The 20,459-nt window shown below is 40.2% G+C and overlaps 1 protein-coding gene across 6 annotated transcripts in view; it reads left to right on the forward strand.

Moving 5' to 3' along the window:
• Positions 1-20,459, forward strand: part of ZFX (zinc finger protein X-linked) — a 55,765-nt gene that overhangs the window by 27,486 nt on the left and 7,820 nt on the right. The window lies entirely within an intron of this gene.

The raw sequence follows: 20,459 nt of genomic DNA on the forward strand, positions 1-20,459 counted from the left end.
ACATTAAATGATTCCAAAACATGATTTCAAGTATGATGGACTCGTGGTAGGTTATTGAAGAAAAGTCAGGTATTTTAGAACACAGTTGTACATTTTTAACCTAACGTCGGGAAGGATAGCTGTGTCTTACAACATATTTCTTGGTACCATTTTCAGAGAGAAAATCCTCAGTTGGACAGACCACAGTTCTGACCCAGTATGGGGATACTCATGCCTTTAGGAGCTAAACTTCAAACAAAAAAAGACTCACAGACTATTTGCTTATATAAATTCACAAGACTATTTGCTTTGCTTGAATTCCTGTTATAATACAGGAATTTAGGGGCGCCTGGGTGGCGCAGTCGGTTAAGCGTCCGACTTCAGCCAGGTCACGATCTCGCGGCCCGTGAGTTCGAGCCCCGCGTCAGGCTCTGGGCTGATGGCTCAGAGCCTGGAGCCTGTTTCCGATTCTGTGTCTCCCTCTCTCTCTGCCCCTCCCCCGTTCATGTTCTGTCTCTCTCTGTCCCAAAAAAATAAATGTTGAAAAAAAAAATTTAAAAAAAAAAAAAAAACTTTTAAAAAATACAGGAATTTAATGTAAGCATATATTGGAGTCCACCAGCATTTTAGGACATACCTTTTAAAAGTTCCAGATTTTGGAAATCCGACTTCTTTGTGTGAAGAGGAAGAAAATGCCTTCATTCAACACATGTGCATTGGGGCCCCTTACTGTGTGTTAGACGTGGTTGTAAGTAGTGCAGATATGGATAGGTGATAAAGAAACACCGAAAACCATTGTTCTTAGCTTACAGTTTACTACAGGAGAGAAAGATAGGTTGCACTGTGATGCAGAGGTGTGACTAAGTTGCTGTGGACACAAGAGGGAATTGCTGACCTTTGAACTCGTGGATGAGCTCTAGTTTTACCAGGTGAAGAAGGGCATGAGTGGGAGGGAGACATATCTTTGTATACTTTCTGGTTAATTTGATAGAACAAATTTCTAGAAATAGAATTGCGAGATCAAAGGGTATACACATTTATAAGTCTGGTGATAGTATCTCAATATTTTGCCTAATAATAACTCCCCCACCAAGTTTATGAGAATGTCCATTTCCCTAAACAAATGACCAGCACAGGGTATTATTTTCTGTTTTAGTTTTTGCCAGTCTGACAGGGAAAAATATGGTGGTCTGTTTGAAGTTTGAATTTATTTCAGCAAGATAATTTTGGTAGTTATACAGAATAAGAATATGGTGAGGGAAAGACTAGCGGTAGAGAGTGGTTGAAATGGTGCGTTTATGAGATAAGAAGATCCTAAGTACCTTCGTAGGAATGGGGACAGAAAGAGGGAACTGGATTCAAGAGAGTTTAGGAAGTAAATGAAGCGAGAGAAGTTCGGTGACGGAATAGGGGTGGGGATCTGAGGGAGGAAGAGAATTCACGGACGACCCTAAGGTTTCTACCTTGGGGAATTGGGTGGCTGGTCATACTATTACCTGAAAGCAGGAGGAGATTTGGTGGGAAGATCATGATTTAGGACCTGTTAGAAGTTTGAGTTGCTTGCTGGGGACAGTCTGGTGGATGTTTCTCCTAGGCAGTTGATGATACGAACTTGGTGCTTTTGAGAGAGTTTGTGGCTACAGGAAGATATTTGGGACAACGGCATATAGATACATGTGGAAATGGGTGGTGGTTCCTCACAGAGTGTTTTTTTTTTTTTTTTTAACGTTTATTTTGAGAGAGAGTGCGTGTGCGCATGTGCAGGGGAGGGGCAGAGATAGAGGAGGGAGAGATCCAAGCAGGCCCTGCACTATCAGTGCACAGCCCGATGTGGGGCTCGATCCCACAAACTGCGAGATCATGACCAGAACCAAAATCAAGAGTCAGACATCCAACTGACTCAGCCACCCAGGCGCCCTCCTCAGAGAGTGCTTGTAGAATAAGAGTGTCAAATATGGATCCTTTGGGTATTTAAGAAGTAGATAGAGAAGAGGCCATGAAAATCCTGAGGTTTTGGGAAGAGGAGGAGGAGGAAAATCTTTAGAGAGTGTTTTTAACACTGTTAAAGATGAAAAGAATTCCTGGAAGTGTCAGTCGCTGAGAAGAGAGAGAGGAGCTGTTTCATTGAGAAGTTTGGAGATTCATTGGTATCTTAATTACAGTAGTTTCAATAAAGCATGGGCCAGTGGTGTGGAGATGGAAGAGATGAGCTGTAATGGATTGAGAAGTTGGTGGAAGTGAAGTAGGTGAAGCAGTTTCTATAAATGGCCATTTTGGTCGGTGAATGGACAAAAGAGGCAGGAGTACAGCTTTTGATGTTTGGCTGGATGGTGAAAGCGTGTTGAGCATATATTTATAGGCTTACAGGTGCAGGACACAAACCGTTGGACAGAGAGACTCAAGATAAGGGAAGGGCTACCAGATGGAGCAGTTCCAGAGAAGGGGAAGGGAATGAGGTCCAGGGCAGCAGTGGAGGGCTGTTCGGTGAGGCCCCTTCTCTGAGACAGAGGCAGTAAAAGAAGCTTTAGAATGTTGGGAGCAGAGCACCTGACTGGCTCAGTTGGTGGAGCTTGCTACTCTTGATCTTCGGGTTGTGAGTTCAAGCCCTACGTTGGGTGTAGAGATTACTTAAAAATAAAACCTTTAAATAAATAGCATGTTTAAAAAAAACGAATGTTGGGAGCTATTTTCTTTGTGTAGCAAATTTACCTGCTGATACGGAAGGACCTGCAGAGGTTGGGTGGAAAGCTGAAGAAGAGAGACGAAGGGTTGAAAAACCTTAGTCTTACAGGGAGGGACCAGGGCGGGAAGCTTAAGAACTCAAAGGATAGATTGCCTCGCTGCCTTGAGGGGCCCGCTGAGGTTGGGAGTCTGAAGTTTGTATGTAAGATGCAGCATTTAGGATGAAAATGCCATTTTTAAATATCACTGCCAGATTTTCTTCTGCAAGACCAGGCAACCCGGAGGCAAGGCTGGAGAAAGTAAGGAGTTGGGTTCATCGTGCTTGACGAGGGGAAGAGGACCAGATGAAAGATTCAGGAGAAAAGCCCTCTTGGTTTTCTCCTTGACTTCTCTTTGCACTTAAACTCGTTTTCTCAGGAGTGAAATGCATAGCGTTGGTATGACCTTTAGCTGCATTCTATCACTGTCTCTTGCCTTTATTGCTCTTCTAGGAAGTTCATCCCTCCAAGAATGTCATAACACGAAACCAAACAAAAAAACAGGAGTTGCTTTAGTAATGATTGAAATAGTATACTAGATTCTTACATTGTATTATGGAGTCCAGACTTGTAAAATTTTCATTAAAAACCTTACAGTTCTCTTTCTTTTAGGCCCTGGCTTTCTTAAGGATGGACACAAACTGCTATTGTTGTGTATTTTTGTATATTTTATATATGTATATAAATATGTATTTTAAGAACATAGTGATAATTTATTGTTTTCCTTTTAAAATAGAATGTCACATCCAAGCTCAAAGAATACAAAGAACACACACACGTTACCTAATCTCCTTATTTTACTATAATGAAATGGTTTGATTGCTTTTAAATTGGATTTAGAGATGGTGACGTCTTTGTTTTTGTGTTTGCTTGTGTCTTTTGTCTTCTCTATTACGCAGGCACTTCTTGACTCATTTTTCCTCCCTTCCACACCATCGTCTCTTTTCCCTTCAAAGTGTGGTCATGTTAAAAATGTAATTTACTATTGGCTTCAGAATCAAACCATTTGGATGCTTTAGAATTAATTAGCATTTCTCTTGTTTCTGCCTCCCAGTGCTGCATTTTCTCTTAAAACCTAAATTGATTGCAGAAGTTTACGATTGACAAGAGCTTTGTGGTAAGCGTATAGAGGAACTATGGCCTGATTTTCTCCATGATAGAGAATGCACAGATGCCATTTTTAGCAGTCCACTTTAATGCTTTTCATAACATGGTGAGAGATGGTAGTATCTGTGAATCGCTGTGATATTTATTCATCACTTTATGGGTCAAAGAACATGACCAGAAACTAAATACTCTTCAAAAATTCCAGTAAGTCATTGGATCTAAGAGCTTAATAAACAGCTTTATAAAGTCTTTAGTTTCCATCTTGGCAGATTTCTTGGCTCTGAAGGTCTCATTTAAAATGATGATGGGGACACCTGGGTGGCTCAGTCGGTTAAGCGTCTGTTGATTTCGGCTGAAGTCATGATCTCATTGTTCGTGGAATTGAGCCTCGCGTCAGGCTCTGCAATGACTGTGGGGCCTGCTTGGGATTCTCACTCTCCCTCTCTCTCTCTCTCTGCCCCTCCCCTGCTTGTGTGCTCGTTCTCTGTCTCAAAATAAATAAAACAAATAAATAAAAAATAAAATGATGAAGTAGCAATTCTCATTATTTACATTGTCATAATAGCGTATATAGACATAAATGTCCTTTGTCACAGTAGAGCTGCCTTTGAGGCCAGGATGACCTCTTTATCTCGTCTTTGCAGTCTAGATGTTAAGATGGCTTTTAAATTTGATGATCTGTTTCCTGAGTACAATAACTATCCACTGCATCTTGGCCATTTATGTATCTTCTCCATTAAACCCAACGCAGATAGGTATGAAATAAATATTTGTTGAATATATAAAGACTATAGCTGAAAGTCTGTGGGTACCATGCCATATCTAAGGTGTTAATAATATTTCTTCCCTCCCGAAAGCTAGTGGTTCTTACTTGGTTCTGGTTAGGTTAGATATGGTGGTACTGAGTTTTCTGGGTCTCTGAGAGATGGAATGTTGAGTCATCGACTTGTTAACCAAATTGGTTTTCAGTTCTCCTTTAATCCAAGACAGCTGCCAGACATCCCTTATTTCTTTGCAGTGGTCTTCAGCCTCCCAGAGTTTCACTTTGCAGCTGCATAGTCAAGATGCTATTTTGTTAAACATCAGTTTGTACAATAGGGAAAGCTGGAGATCTGGTGATCATGAGTCAGGCACTGCCTTACAACAGCTGCAGGAAGCAAAATATTCTCTGGGTGCCTCTTACATTAACGTGATCAACAAGAAGTCATTCTTTAGGTCTTGTTGACATATCCCATGTCTTTTAATTAGAACAGTTAGGTAGAAGATGACCAGGAGCTAGGTATTCCTTTCTAATCCTAGATTCAACATATGTGTTAAAATAAACTTTGTTTGGTAACGGCTTTAACACATATAACATCATGTAACACATGTCATACAGTTTCACCCATTTAAAGTGCACTTCAGTGGTTGTTAGTGTATTCACTAACTTGTGCAGCCATCATCTAATTAAAAAAAATTTTTGTTACCCAAGGAGAAACTCCATACCCTTTAGCTATCATTCCCATCAACCCTTTCTCCCTGTCTCTCCCAAATCTCTGCAACCCCTCATCTCCTTTCTGCCTGTATAGCTTTGCACATTATGGATATTTCATGTAAATGGAATCCTATAATGCATCGTCTTTGAGACTGGTTTCTTTCACTTAGCATAATGTTTCCAACGTTCATGTTGTGGCACGTGTCAGTGCTTCATTCCTTCTTATAACTGAAGAATACTCCATTGTCTGGGTGTAAGTTTTAGTCCATTTATTTGTTTTGTTTTTTTTTTAATTTTTTTTTTCAACGTTTATTTATTTTTGGGACAGAGAGAGACAGAGCATGAACAGGGGAGGGGCAGAGAGAGAGGGAGACACAGAATCGGAAACAGGCTCCAGGCTCTGAGCCATCAGCCCAGAGCCTGACGCGGGGCTCGAACTCACGGACCGCGAGATCGTGACCTGGCTGAAGTCGGACGCTTAACCGACTGGGCCACCCAGGCGCCCCTAGTACATTTATTTGTAAGTTTCTACTTTTTCAGCTGTTTTATCTGTAATATTAACATTTGCATGCAAACTTTTGTGGACATATGTTTTCATTTCTCTTGGGGGTGTGTGTGTGTGTGTGTGTGTGTGTGTGTGTGTGTGTGTGTGTGTATATGAGTGGAATTCCTGGATCGTATGGTAACTCTTATGTTTAACCTTTTAGGGAACTGCCAGACTGTTTTCCAAAGTGGCTGCACTTTTTTTTTCCACCAGCAGTGTATACGGGTTCCAGTGTCTCCACACCCTTTGTAGCACTTGTTAATAGTGTCTTTTTTTTTTTTTTTTTTTAAATCATAGCCATCATTGTGGATGTGAAGCAATATCCTGTTGTAGTTTTGATTTACATTTCCCTGATGGCTAATGATGTCGAGTGGTTTTTCATGGTCTTATTAGCCATTTGTACGTGTTCTTTGGAGAAATGTCTACCTTGCCCATTTAAAAAAAAAAATGTTTTTTAATGTTTATTTTTGAGAGAGAGAGAGCGTGAGCCAGGGAGGGGCAGAGAGATGGAGACACAGAATCTGAAGCAGGCTCTAGGCCCCGAGCTATCAGCACAGAGCCTGACGCGGAGCCCGAACTCAGGAACCGTGAGATCATGACCTGAGCTGAAGTCAGACACTTAACGGAGCCACCCAGGTGCCCTGATGCCTTGCCCATTTTTAAATTGAGTTGCCTTTTTACTATTGAGTTGAAAGAATTCTTTATATATTCTAGATACAAATCTCTTATAAGATCTATCATTTACAAATGTTTTCTCCCATTCTGCCAATAGCCTCCACTTTCTCGATAGTGTCCTTGGATGAACAAAAGTCTTAAATTTTGATGAAGTCTGATTATATATATTATTTGTTGCTTAAGCTTTTGGTGTCATATTTAAGAAACTGTTGCCTAATCCAAGGTTATGAAGATTTACACCTGTGTCTCCTTTTAAGAAAGTTTTATAGCTTTGGTTCTTATCTTTAGGCCTTAGGTCCATTTTGAGTTTATTTTGGTTGATGGTGTGAGGTAGATAAGGAGCTAAACTTCATTCTTTGGCATATGGATATTCAGTTGTCCCAGCACCATTTGCTGAAAAGACCGTTCTTTCCCCATGGAATGTTTCCGGCCCTCTTATTGAAAAATAATTGTAAATGTGAGGGATTAATTTTTGGACTCTTAACTCTGTTTCCTTGATCTGTATGTTTACCCTTATGTTAGTTCCATGTTGTCAGAGTGGGTAGTGAATTTGCACAATTTACTACCCTAAATATTAATGTCTAAATTTTAACATTTATTTATTTTTGGGACAGAGAGAGACAGAGTATGAACCGGGGAGGGGCAGAGAGAGAGGGAGACACAGAATCGGAAACAGGCTCCAGGCTCTGAGCCATCAGCCCAGAGCCCGACGCGGGGCTCGAACTCACGGACCGCGAGATCGTGACCTGGCTGAAGTCGGACGCTTAACCGACTGCGCCACCCAGGCGCCCCAATGTCTAAATTTTAAAGCTCAGGCAAAAATGCTTAATTTGGTCATAAAAGGTGTAACAAAATTAATAAATGATGGCGACATTATGTGTTCCTTTGGAAAACAAGGGTACTTGGGTCTGTCTGTCTTTTATAGTAACTTCAAAGGAAACAACTAATACGCCTCTGGAGCGTGGGATCCTTCCTGCCAAAAACTGGACGGTTGGCCAGAGAGTTTATTTTCTAACATAAACCTATATGATGCTTCTTTTCTCGTATACATTTTAATAAAATGCATGCTTTCAGTTATTTTAAGCAGTTTAAAAATAGCTAAACTAAGAAAACTCGAGCAAATAATTTAAGCCTAGAACCCTTTAAACTAGTTTGGTTACATGAAAGTATGTCTTCGTTTTTAACATGTTGATTATAAAATTGGAAATTTTACTTTGTGCAGACCATAACTTTAATAAAAGTATTTTATGACAATGAGTATGGAGTAGTAATATATATATATAGCTGTGTTCTCTCCAGTTTAGTTGTTTTTATGTTCTCAAGGCCAAAGATGTTTTCACTAAGATAAAGTTGTATTCAGAATACTATTTTCTACAATATGCATCTGCTTGTATAAACGCTGAATGTTAATACGTCATTAGATTGGTTAGTTCTTAACTAATGCTTATTAAACTCTTTTGGTCTGGTGGCATATGTGTAATGATGTGCATTTGGATTAGTATTGCAAGGAAAGAGCTCAGGTGCTAATATGTGCAAAATGCTTTCAAGCCCATCAGACCTATTTTCTAATGACCCTGGAGTCAATTTGCATTTCCGTCACAAGATGGAATTAAGTTCGTTTGGTGAGGTTTGTTGTTAATAAAGCTCACTTTTCAGGGGGAAAATATTTATGACTGTATTTGTGGTTTGATTGTTATGAAGCCAATTTGGACAACTTAAAAAAATATTTTTTAATTTAGGCTTTTTTAGTTCAAGAGAGATTATTTAGTTGGAGATTTGTTAACAAGTTGGTAACAATAAAAATAGGTGATAGTAAACCTTCAATAGATAGTATCTGTGTGTCAGTACTTAGTATATATTATTTTCTTTACACAGCCTTATAATGTTGGTGTTATCACTGTTTTTTACAGATTGGGTAATAGGAACACTTCCAGTAACTTGACCAAAGTTACACATCCAGCTGGCATTAGGTGGAGGATTTGAAATCAAGTGTGTTTTATTCAAAGTGTCTATCTGCCCTTCACTCTCATATTGCCTTCCTTCATGTTTGTATGTGTGTGTATTTCTATATGTCTGTATATAAAGCTATTACTACAGAGCAGTAGCGTTTGGCTTAAATAGTGCTTACTGGTGGATGGAAGAGGCAAACAGAATTCAGTGATTGTTAAAATTTATTATTGAATACCCAATTTCAGCAATAATTTAGGAGGCTCAGTTTCTTTTTTTTATATTAAAAATTGTTTTTAAATGTTTATTTATTTTTGAAGGAGAGAGAGAGTGTGAGTGGGGGGCAGGGGCAGGGAGAGAGGGAGACACAGAATCTGAAGCAAGCTCCAGGCTCTGAGCCGTCAGCACAGAGCCCAACGTGAGGCTCGAACCCACAAACCGCGAGATCATGACCTGAGCCGAAGTTGGACGCTCAACCAACTGAGCCACTCAGGAGCCCCAAGGGGGCTCAGTTTCTTAGTTAACTCATGGCAGAAACGATGCAGACAGCCTCCAAACCCTCTTCCATTGGTTTTCTACCTAAATGTTATTTTTCTTTCAACTTTGTTTAAATGAGGAAAAGGAATCATACATAATACATAAGCTATTATTTTTACTCTTGTCCATGTTTACTTTCCTTGTGCCTTCATTCATTCAAAAACATTTATTGACCAGCCACGATAAGCTAGGAACCTTGGTAGCTGTTAAGAGATAAGCAGTGAAAGCCTCTGGCTATTCAGAGTCCAGTCCTGGAGGGAAGACAAACAGAAACAGATCATTACTGTTGATTGTGAAAAGATGCACAACTGAATGTACAAAATATTTTGGAAGCACTAAGGGAAGAAGATAGTGGGGGAATTTTTGGTAGATGAGTGAGCTACATGCTATGAAAGCATTGTTTATTTTTTTAAACGTTTATTCATGTTAGAGTGCTAGGGGCGGGGGCGGGGGGGGGGGGGTGGTGGCAGAGAGAGAGGAAGACACAGAATTCAAAGCAGGCTCCAGGCCCTGAGCTGTCAGCACAGAGCCTGACGTGGGGCTCTAACCCATGAACCACGAGATCATGACCTGAGCTGAAGTCAGCCGCTCAACCCACTGAGCCACCCAGGCATCCCTATGAAAGCATTATTTATAATAATAAACCTTAATAATGGTGTATAACCAAAGTTCTGTGAAAGCTTGGTTGAAGACATAAGTCAACATATTTCATCTCCAATCCTATGCATTTCCTTCCCTCCCATCTTGTTCTGAAGCAAATTCCACACGCCATTCCATTCATAGGTATTTCAGTATGTGTATCTGAAAGACAAGGGTTTTTTAAGCAAATGAAACAATGTCATGATCACATCTTTAAAAAATAATTTGAGGTGAACTCAGTTTGAAGGATGAACGGGTGACTAAGGAGGGAGGGATGTCACAGAGGAGGGAGGACATATTTAAAGGCAAGGAGATGTGAAAGATCTTGGAGTGTTCAGAGACTCTTTGGAGTACAAATGACAACTTTGGCAAAGAGAATGTAGGAAATGGTGAGAAATAAGATTGGCAAATAGGCAGGGCCCAAAATAAAGGCCTTTGAATGCACTAAGAAGCCTACTTTACCTTTTTGATATGGGGAGCTGTTAAAAGGTTGTAAGCAGATTAATAACAATGTGGTTAGGTGGATTGTTTAGAAAGATCATCCTCTTGGCATTGTTGAGAGCAAGCAGACAGGAGTAAAATCAGAAACAAAAACTGCACCACGGGAGATTATAGTAGTTCAGGTAAGAAACCAGTGACAATACTTTGAAATAAGGTTCTCTCAGTAGATTTTGGCAGAGACTGGTTCATGACATATTTAGGGAGTAGAATTTGGATTAAATTTAAGGCTTGAGGAAGAGGGAGTGTTCGAAGCTCCCTCTCTGGTTTCTGGCTTGTGCAGCTAGGCAGATGGCAAAACAATTACCAGAGGAGGAGCATGTGTGGACATGTTGGAGATCTGTCCGGCTGCTACATATCGATGTCCCCTTGGTGCCCCTGGCCTCCTAGTTTAGGTGTTCTGACCAGTTGGTCTGATGTTAGCTCCTACTTAAGTACAACTTTTGGTCGTGGTAGACTTCCAGTAAAAAGTGATTCCGGGAATGAATGAAGAAATAAATCCAAACTTCCGTGTTTAAGGCACAAACTCTGAGAATTAGTGCCATCTGATGGTTTATTTACTGATTCTCAGGGCTATTAGCATAGGAGACGGTAAAATAGTCGTTTATTCCTTTGTTCTGTGGGCTGATGGTTGGATGTTTATGTATCTTACCATTATTTTTATATATGCACTCTGTCATTTTTTTGTTTCTCAAACCATTTGGTAAGCCACAGAATAAAATTTTAGAATTTTAAAAATACATACCTTCCTGGGAATGTTTCTGAAATGTGAGAAAAGTTTTATTTAAAGAAGACATATTGAGGGGCGCCTGGGTGGCTCAGTCGGTTAAGCGGCCGACTTCGGCTCAGGTCGTGATCTCACGGTCCGTGAGTTCGAGCCCCGCGTCGGGCTCTGTGCTGACAGCTCAGAGCCTGGAGCCTGTTTCAGATTCTGTGTCTCCCTCTCTCTGACCCTCCCCCGTTCATGCTCTGTCTCTCTCTGTCTCAAAAATAAATAAACGTTAAAAAAAATTTTTTTTTAAATTTCTTAAAAAAAATAAAGAAGATATATTGAATAAGCTTTAAGCTTGTTTTGATAAAATTAAAAAAAGATTGCTATTAATCCATCTAAAACTATAGTCTTTACTGTGGGTACTCTGAAACTTACTTAGAAATCACCAAAATTAAGGCATTAAAGAGTTTTCAGTTTATTGTTCAGTCTGGATGTCAGATTTGTATCAGTTGTAAAGCCCTCAAGTAAGGCAAATATATTGTCTTCCCCTCTCCCCACCAAAAATCACATTGGGTGAAAAGTCTGTATCTTGAAAGCCTTAGAAGCAATTGGAGCTTCAGATTGGCCTCCTGACTCCTATTTATTGTTTATCTGCTTGCAGCCTAGACAAAATTGTCCAATAGCTTGCCCTTTGAACAGATCTGTGGTTACTTTGTGGGATGATGGGGGTTGGGGAGGGAAGAGGGAGAGGCGGAGAGAGGGAGAGAGAGAACGTGCCTTTCGTTTGAGGCTCTTCGGTACTTCAGAAGCAGTGGAATCAGTGCCTGCAGCTTAGAGCCAGCCATCCTTCCATATGGACGCCAGCCCTGCTGCTCGCTAGCTGTAGGAATTTGAGCAAATTACGGACTTCTCTTTGGCCTTGGTTTTTTTTATTTGTAAGATGGCAGTCCTGCTACCTGACCTGTGGGCTGATCAGAGATCCCATGTACCAGGCACCCAGCATGGAGCCTGCCTGTCAGTAACTCTGGTCATTGTCGTCCACACAGACTCTCTCCCGTTGGTGGCATCAACCAGGCTGGCAGGACTCACTCAGGACTGGCTTTACTTAAGACCTTCCTGTTGTCTCATCAGGGAATTCCTGGGCAAAGGCAGGCACAGGGTGGGATTGTAATAGTCATTCCTTTCTTTTCCCCCTGAATTTATGGAATTAAGAAGCCAGTTCTTGGTTAACTAGGTTTAGTTAGTGCCATTTTAGTAGTGCACTTTGGCAAATATTTTCCATTAGTTCTATCTCCAACACCATGCTAGAGATCACTGTGACTTAAGACTGGCACTTGAATGGCTCTGATCCTTTAATTCCCTTTCTACAGATTAAGGCTAATTTCATTAAACCTTTGAACCTGTCCAGGAAAGTTTCAAGAATTAAAAAGGAGATCAGATTATAACTAATTCTCTGAAATCTTTTATAGGCTATGTAACAAAAATATGATGGGATTTTAACCCCAGAAAGGGTTCCTGAGGAGGAAGCTAAGAAAGGGAGGTCCAAAAGTGAACTTCTAAGTGTATTTACCTACAAGAACATTTGCTTACTCAGCAGAATGCTTCCTGCAAGTTACTTACTTTTTTAGGGGCTCTGGTTTCCCGTCCGTAAGGTGGACAAAACACCTGTCATCAGGCTGTTGTGATTGATCTCATGATAAAAGAGAGGGACACCACTCACCACAGTGTCTGGGACCTAACAGTTGCTTATGAGCTCAAGTATCCTTTTAAGAGGAACTGCCCATCTGTGATATCTTTACCAATTAAGTAGCTACCCGCCCACACAGGCAGTCTTAGGACTCGTTGAATAGTATCAAGCTTTTATTCTGTAATTTTTTCTTTTGATTGGATTTTGGGTTTAGAGGTTTAACAATTGAAGTGATTAAGTAGTAAGACTGTTGGACTTGTCAGAGTAAGTTAGAACAGGCTTTTGATTCAGAGAACCAAATTCCTTCTTTCTTCCACAGCAATACTGACTGCAGCTCTTCTTAAAAGGCCCGATCTCCCTCCTTGATGTTAATCCTAACATTCACGCCTGGGGATCCTGTTAAAACTTGGGAAAAGATTTGTGTATTCAGACTGTCTGTCCCTTGAAGTAAATTATTTAGGAAGTGAAATTGTCTTTATTTTTCTTTCACATTAACCTGTTCCAAGATTTACAGGTAGCTTCTAGTTCTGGAAGGCTGGGATTTTGTGACTGAATCCTTGTCTTCCCTGTGGGTACTGGTCCATAGGTTTATAGGTTTCAAACTTAATTAGACTGTCTTAGAGACTGATTCTGTCCTCTAGCATGGGATTTCCTTCTGAATTGTTTGTGCCTTCTAAGAAATATATCCCATTGGGGCGCCTGGGTGGCGCAGTCGGTTAAGCGTCTGACTTCAGGCAGGTCACGATCTCGCGGCCCGTGAGTTCGAGCCCCGCGTCGGGCTCTGGGCTGATGGCTCAGAGCCTGGAGCCTGTTTCCGATTCTGTGTCTCCCTCTCTCTCTGCCCCTCCCCCGTTCATGCTCTGTCTCTCTCTGTCCCAAAAATAAATAAACGTTGAAAAAAAAATTAAAAAAAAAAATTATATCCTTAAGTTTGACCTACTTCTCCATCCTCTTAGGTTTTTTTTCTTTGAGTCTTCCTTCTCCCAGTGATTTTCCTCTCAAAGCTTTTTCTCGTTCAGCTCCATTCTGAAGTAGTTGCTTTCTAGGCTTAATGTCATGCAGACATTTTTCTGAAAATGTCCTTCTCATTTCCTGAGATTAATCCACTGTTTTCTGGATCCCCATGCCACCTTTGTTCTTGACTTACTCCCTTATTGTAATAGACCACATATTGAAATAACTTCTTAAGGAGTATAGATTGTATACTAAAAAAAGTTTTATTCTACCTTATATTTGATTGATCATTTGGTTAGGTACAGACTTCTAGGTTAAAAAGAATTTTCCCCGAGAACATGTGATGCCATGTTTCACTGTCACCTAGCATCCAGTGTTACAGTTTAGGAGCCTGATGCCATTTTGACTCTCATTCTTTTGTAGGTGTTTCTTTTTCTTCTGAAAGCTTTAAAGACCTTCTCTTTATCCCTACTGGTATGAAATACCATACAGTTGTGCTTAGTTTGGTGTAGGTCTTTTTCATGCATTATGTTTTCATGCATGGTGAGCCCTTTGAATCTAAAGATTCATGTTCTTCAGCTCTCTGAAATACTTCTATTTAATATATTGCAAGAAGAATCTCTGAAATTTCAAACACAGAAAGTGTATATCCCAACATCTGTCTGAACCTGTGTGTTCCAATATGGTAGTCATTAGCCACATGTGGCTCATTAAGTTTAATTAAGTGAAAATTAAATAAAATTAAGTATATAGTTCCTAAGTTGCACCAACCACATTTCAAGTGCTCAATAATCACATGTGGCTAGTGCACATATAGATGTAGAACATTTCCATCATCGCAGAACGTTTTATTGGTTAGCACTGGTCTGTATAGGCTCAATGAAATTGCAAAAAACATGTTCTCTTTTTTAAAAGTCAAAGAAGTGATGCAGAAGTTCAAAGAATATATTACAAGACAGTATGAGGCAGATAGAAAGTAAACTAATCAGAAAGAAGTTAAAGAGAAAAATAAAAATATGATCAAGATAAAAGCCACCATAGAAGCAACTATAAGAATAAATATATCTCAGTAAATAAGCACGGGCAGAGGACCCAGCTTTAGGAAATCACAATAATGAAATGGTTAAGGAAAAAAAGGATACAAAAATGTGGAGAAGATGGCTAGATACGGGAGACAGGTAAAGGAGCCAAACACCAGTGAAATTCTGAAAGAAGGGAACAACCAGTGAAATACAAAAATATTTACAATGGAAGAAATTTTCCTAACGTAAAGATTAGAATCTTTTAGCGAATTTTCCTAAAATAAAGATCAGATCTTTCTTGTTTCAAGAAATTAACAGAATGATAAAACTAGCAAGTCATAATCAGTAGTGACGTTTAGTGAACTTTAAGGATAAAGAGTATAATGACATCCACACAGAAGTACTCAGTGTGTGATGACAGTGGAACAACTCTACAAAGTTCTGAGAAAATGTAACTTAAGAATTTTATAGCCAGCCAATTTGTTCTTCAAGTAAAGGCCACGGACTGACATTTTCATGTATTCAAGAACTCAGGAACTGTAGTATCCATTAGCCCTTCTTGACAGCCCACCCTATTTGGTAATGAATTTAGCAAACTGAAGGGTCAGTCACTAGAACCGTAGAATGGAGAAACTGATAAAAGGATTGGTAGTGAGTACTGGCATTCACTTAGTACCAAACTATAAAATATTTGGGAAGTGGAGGTATGTCAGTGTGTTAATTTCCACATCTTTCATAGTAGGATGACAGCAGATACTGGCTTTAAAATTGATTCATGTATTATAAGCAAAATATGACTCTAAATGTTTTTGTAGTATATTATCTTTAGAAGGTTAAGAACTCGTATAATGACAAAACATTTACTCGAAGATCAGCATTCATATATTTAAGAAATGAATGTTGTATCTGTACTGTATGTCAGACTGTATTGTAGGCACTTGGGATACATCAGTGAACGAAACAGATGTCCGTGCCTTCCCCTCCTGGAGATTATATTCTAGCAGAGGTACACTGACATAAATAAGTGATATGGTATAAGTGATACCTTGTTGGGAGAAGAAAAGAGTATAAGGAGGATTTGGGGTTGCAAATGTGGCCAGGGTTTGCTAAGAAGGTGACATTTGAGCAGAGACTTGACACGTACAAATCTGAGTTTGGGAGATAGGACTAGAGTGGAGATGCAAAATTGGGAGTTGTTGGCATATAGGTGAAACTTAAGCTATAAAACAGTGACATTGCCAAAGGAGTGATTGTAAATAAACCAAGACCCAAGACTGAGTCCTGAGGTTTACGACATTAAGAGGCCAAGAGGAAGCCCCTGAAAAGGATTGAGGAGGTATGGCCAGTGAAGGAGGAGGAAACCAGAGAGCTTGTGTCCTAGAAGCCAAGTGAGGAAAGTGAAGTAGAGTCAAATGAATGCAGAGAACGGGTGACCTTGATGAACACTTCTGGTCAAGTCATGGTCCCGACTGAAGTGAGTTTAGAGGATATGGAATAACAAGAATTGGAGAAATGGGATCCAGAGTTTTTGCTTTAAAGGGGGACAAAGAATAGTTTGTTTATATGCTGATGAAAGTGATCCAGCAGAAGGTGTGGGGGAGAGGGGGGCAGGCTTTAGCTAGGAATACAGGTGAGTTGTCTATGGGAACATGCCGGGTTTAGTTCCGGGTAGGTGGGTAGATCTGTTAGTGGATCTTCCAGTTGTTTCAGTTCTCAGTGAAGTAAGAAGATCAACTGAGAGCAAGAATGGGGAGGTGAAATTAGAGATTTGAGGAGACAGACTTAGAAAACAGGAGGGAAGGTAGCAGGAGAGGTTCGCTTCAGGTTCAGGGTCATGAATTTAAAGTGAAACCAGCATGCGTGCATGCATGGGAGAGTGCATGTGTGTTTCCGGTCAGATTTAGCTGCATAGGTGCTGGTGGAGAGGCGTAGAGGAAAATTGCAATTAGGCTAGATTGTGGTTCTGCCAAGCCACTATGATGAAATGAAAGGAAGGGGTAGGGCAAGGGATGGGAGAGCGAGGGAATGGATAGACCGTGGAATTAGATTTGTCTTGGTGTTGATTTCAAGTAAATTGTAATAATTTTTATTTAAAAATGCCATGTTAAAAGGGCGCCTGGGTGGCTCAGTCCCTTGAACCTCCGACACTCGATTTCGACTGGGGTCATGATCCCAGGGTCGTGAGATTGAGTCCCATGTGGGGGTCTGCTCTGAGCATGGAGCCTGCTTGGGATATTCTCTCTCTCTCTCTCTCTCTCTCTCTCTCTCTCTCTCTCCCCCCCTCTCCCTCTCCCTCTCCCTCTCCCTCTCCCTCTCTCCCCTTCCCCCCCTCTCCCCCACCCCCCTCTGCCCCTCTCCTCCACTTGGTCGTGTGCACGCTCTCTCCAAAATTTAATAAAAAAGGGCATATTACAGTATCCAATTTTCATTAAAATATCCGTTCGCTTTTCCTTTTATTTATAAATATGCATAGGGAAATGTCTAAAGAATGATCTGTAAATTGATAATTCTAGGTGGTAGGATTTTTTTTTTTTTTAAGTAGGCTCCACACCCAGCGCAGAGCCCAACCTTACTACCCTGAGATGAAGACCTGAGCTGAGATCAAGAGTAGGGCACTTAACTGACGTGATCCACCCAGGTGCCCCACTAGGTGGTGGGATTTGGTCACATTTTTATTTCCTTTTAAGGTTGTATTTTTAAGTAATCTCTACACCCAGCGTGGGGCTTGAACTCAGAACCCCAAGATCAAGAGTCACATGCTCTTCCAACTGAGCCAGCTAGATGCCCCTATTTCCTTTTGTATTTTAAAAATACTTTTCTTAAATAGTAAGCTGTATAATTTCTACAAGAAATTATATATATAGCAAAGAACAAGAAGCATAAAGGAATGGAAATAGAAAAATAACGTATTGTCTAAGTTCAGGGCACTTGAGGTTGTCTCGGGGCTCCTGGGGGAGATGAGACTGAAGGCAGAAGGCACTCTGCTTTGCTCAGAGGTCAGTGGCTAGACTGTGCAGTTTGTAATTTATTGGGTAGGAAATGGGGTACCATTGTAGGCTACAGAGTAAGGGGACTGGATCTTTATTTTAGGGAAGCTGACTAAGGGCTGTGTCTAGGGGGTTTTGGTAGGAAACGTAGGAAGAGAGAGATCAAATGGTGAAGAGATCTTTTTTTCTTGTGTTCATTTGTACAAAATGCAATTCCGCTGCAATCCAGTATCACAAGTTTTTCTATTTTGGCAAATATTGTAATGAAATTTGTCTAGAAACTTAGGTGAGAATGACAAAGCAATATTACCTATTTCGTAAGGTTTTTGTGAGGAGTAAATGGGACATTTTAAGGGCTTATCATCATGCTCGCCATGAGGTCCAGGGTCCATAAATGTTCCCGTTCTCCGTCACAATCACCATCCTTCCTTACTATGTAGATTGTTTATCAGTTTAGTTTGGGGGATTTTTTTTAATTAGATCAACATTCGTTTAACAGTTGACTTGAAGTAGTGTACGCCCCCGCCCACCCCAGTAATTTTTCTTTTCCAGAAAGTACTGGGTTTCTGAAATCTTAACGAACTGTGTTTTTAGACACCATACTGTTTATTAACATTGCGCATAAACATCCTCGATTTTCGGTCTCTGAAAGATTTTACTGACGCTCCTTTGAAGCAGTATAAAATACTGCCTACATTTTGCTATAGTTTTGTTGTTACTAATGAGATTGTCACATGTTTCTCAGTTTTGAAGTTTAAAATGTCGGATGAGATGTAAAGATTATTCTTATGTAAGGCTTGAGGAAACTGTGATGCCAATTTTGCTTTAACAAAACTAGAAAAACTGCCAAGAAAATTTACTAACATAGTGATGGGAACTGGTTGGTGGGACTATTGGCGTTTCGTTTTGTTGTAATTCTAAATTTTATACAGTAAGCATACATGTCTTAAAAGAATCAGAAGATGAAAATGAAGGTCTGGGTTCTAAAGATAGGTGCCTCTTCTCTCATCCCTCACTCATTAGTTCACTGACTTTGGGCAAGTCACATGCCATCTCCGAGTCTTTTTTTCTGTCTCTGGAAAAGGTAAGAATCAAAATAACAGTACATACAAATGATGAGGAAATAGCAAAATGTCATGCCAATGGTAGTTATTATTAGAAGTAGTCTTAATTTCCAGAAATTATGCTCTTCTCTTTTGGCCTAGTACCAAAGCTCTAGTCCTTCATTACCACATTAGAAGAAGGCACTTAGGCAGAAATCATACGTATGATGACTCAGTTTTATCAAAGGCACCTTTGTCTGGTTTTAGAAATGCATTTTTAATGGTAGCTCTAAAATCACAGGGAAAGTTTGAGTAGTTAACCATCGACGTGGGCCTTTTTTTTTTTTTTTTAACAAATCACTTCTGTAATATTTCATATTCAGAATAATTTCCTAAGTTCAGTTAGTGGGATAGATTCTCAAGGTGAAAATCTGAAGGTGAATTCTGCTTTTGTTTGATAATAGAACAGCTTTGCTTGGCTCAGGTGAGCCTGTATATTTCAAATGTGTTTTCCCACACATTTATGAAAGCAAACAGAAAGGTCTTTTACTCCGGATTATAGGTAAATTAAATACATGGCATTTTGCAAGTTCCAAAATGATTAGATTTCTCAGTCATCAAACATCTTATCTTGTGAATACCAACAAACTAACCTGTACAAAACAGCTAGCCTGACCTTGTTTTTTGTAAACACAAGGACATTTGATTTTCCAGTACCTGTTAAAATCAGTTTTGACACACGAAGGGCAAGCTTCGTTAACAGCATCAAAGGGTTCAGAGAGGATTTCTCTGAAGATGTAACAGATTTACTCAGGACTCTCCTATGAGTTTGGTGAGATCTTCATCCTTCTAATGCTACCTCAGTTTGAAATTCCAAAGCTCCCTTTAAGAAAATAGCCTTGGCTCAGTCAGCTGGGTATGTCATAAAAATATTTAGCTTTGAAAAAGGGTAAATACATATCAGGCCAGAAATAAGGACTTAATGCCAAATGTTTCTCCCTACAAACCATTTTTATAAAGCTTAGTCAAGATACTGGAATTCAGGTAGTTATGTGCAGAGTTCAGGGAACCTTTGTTTTTGTGGTTTTGGTTTTGGGGGTTTTTTTGTTGCTGTTTTTTGTTTTTGTTTTTGTTTTTAGAGAGTGGTGGGCAGAGAGAGAGGATCCTAAGCAGGCCCCATGCCCAGTGCAGAGCCCTGCTCAGGGTTCCATCTCAGGACGGTGAGATCATGACCTGAGCCAAAATCAAGAGTCAGATGTTTAACCGACTGAGGCACCCAGGTGCCCCTCTTTATTTTTTTAAACCACAAAGAGCTTAACCAGCTGATCTCTTTGAACCTTCATATCGTGAAGCTTGTCCCGGATCAGCTCATTTTCTCAAACTTATGAAGCTCTTCACCCAGTGTGCCATCTTCTCACTGATAACTGCAGCCCTTGCCTGCAGTTTCATATCCACAGTTGGAGCCATCAGCCTTGAACTCCTCCAGCTTCCGACACTACAACCTTCCCTCTTAACGTACCTTCCCCCAAACGTACTGTTTGCATCCATGTTTACCACCTCGAGTTTCAAGAGGATAACATATTGCTCCCCCAGTCTAAGGGAAATTTCTTCATCTTTGCCTCCAGTTTCATCTTCCCTTTTTCCTCTAAGATCTTGATCCAGAAGTTTTACCATGTCCTCTGGCTTCAGCTTCTTGTTGTACTTGCTCCCACAGACTGAATATGCTTGGGTATTTTTATTAATTAAACAGAAAAGTCCTTGACCCTGCAACCCATTCTAGTTAGTGCCCCGTTGTTCTCCATTTTAGAATGAGACTTCTTGAAGAAATGCACACCTTCCACTTTAATCTGACCCCATCTAGCCTTCACTACACTGTTTTTCACCAGGAGCAGGAGTGACTTCCAGGTTGCTGTGGTCACTACAGACCTTCCTCC

The sequence above is a fragment of the Prionailurus viverrinus genome, chromosome X (assembly GCF_022837055.1).
Source record: "Prionailurus viverrinus isolate Anna chromosome X, UM_Priviv_1.0, whole genome shotgun sequence".
In the NCBI taxonomy this organism is placed as follows: Eukaryota; Metazoa; Chordata; class Mammalia; order Carnivora; family Felidae; genus Prionailurus; species Prionailurus viverrinus.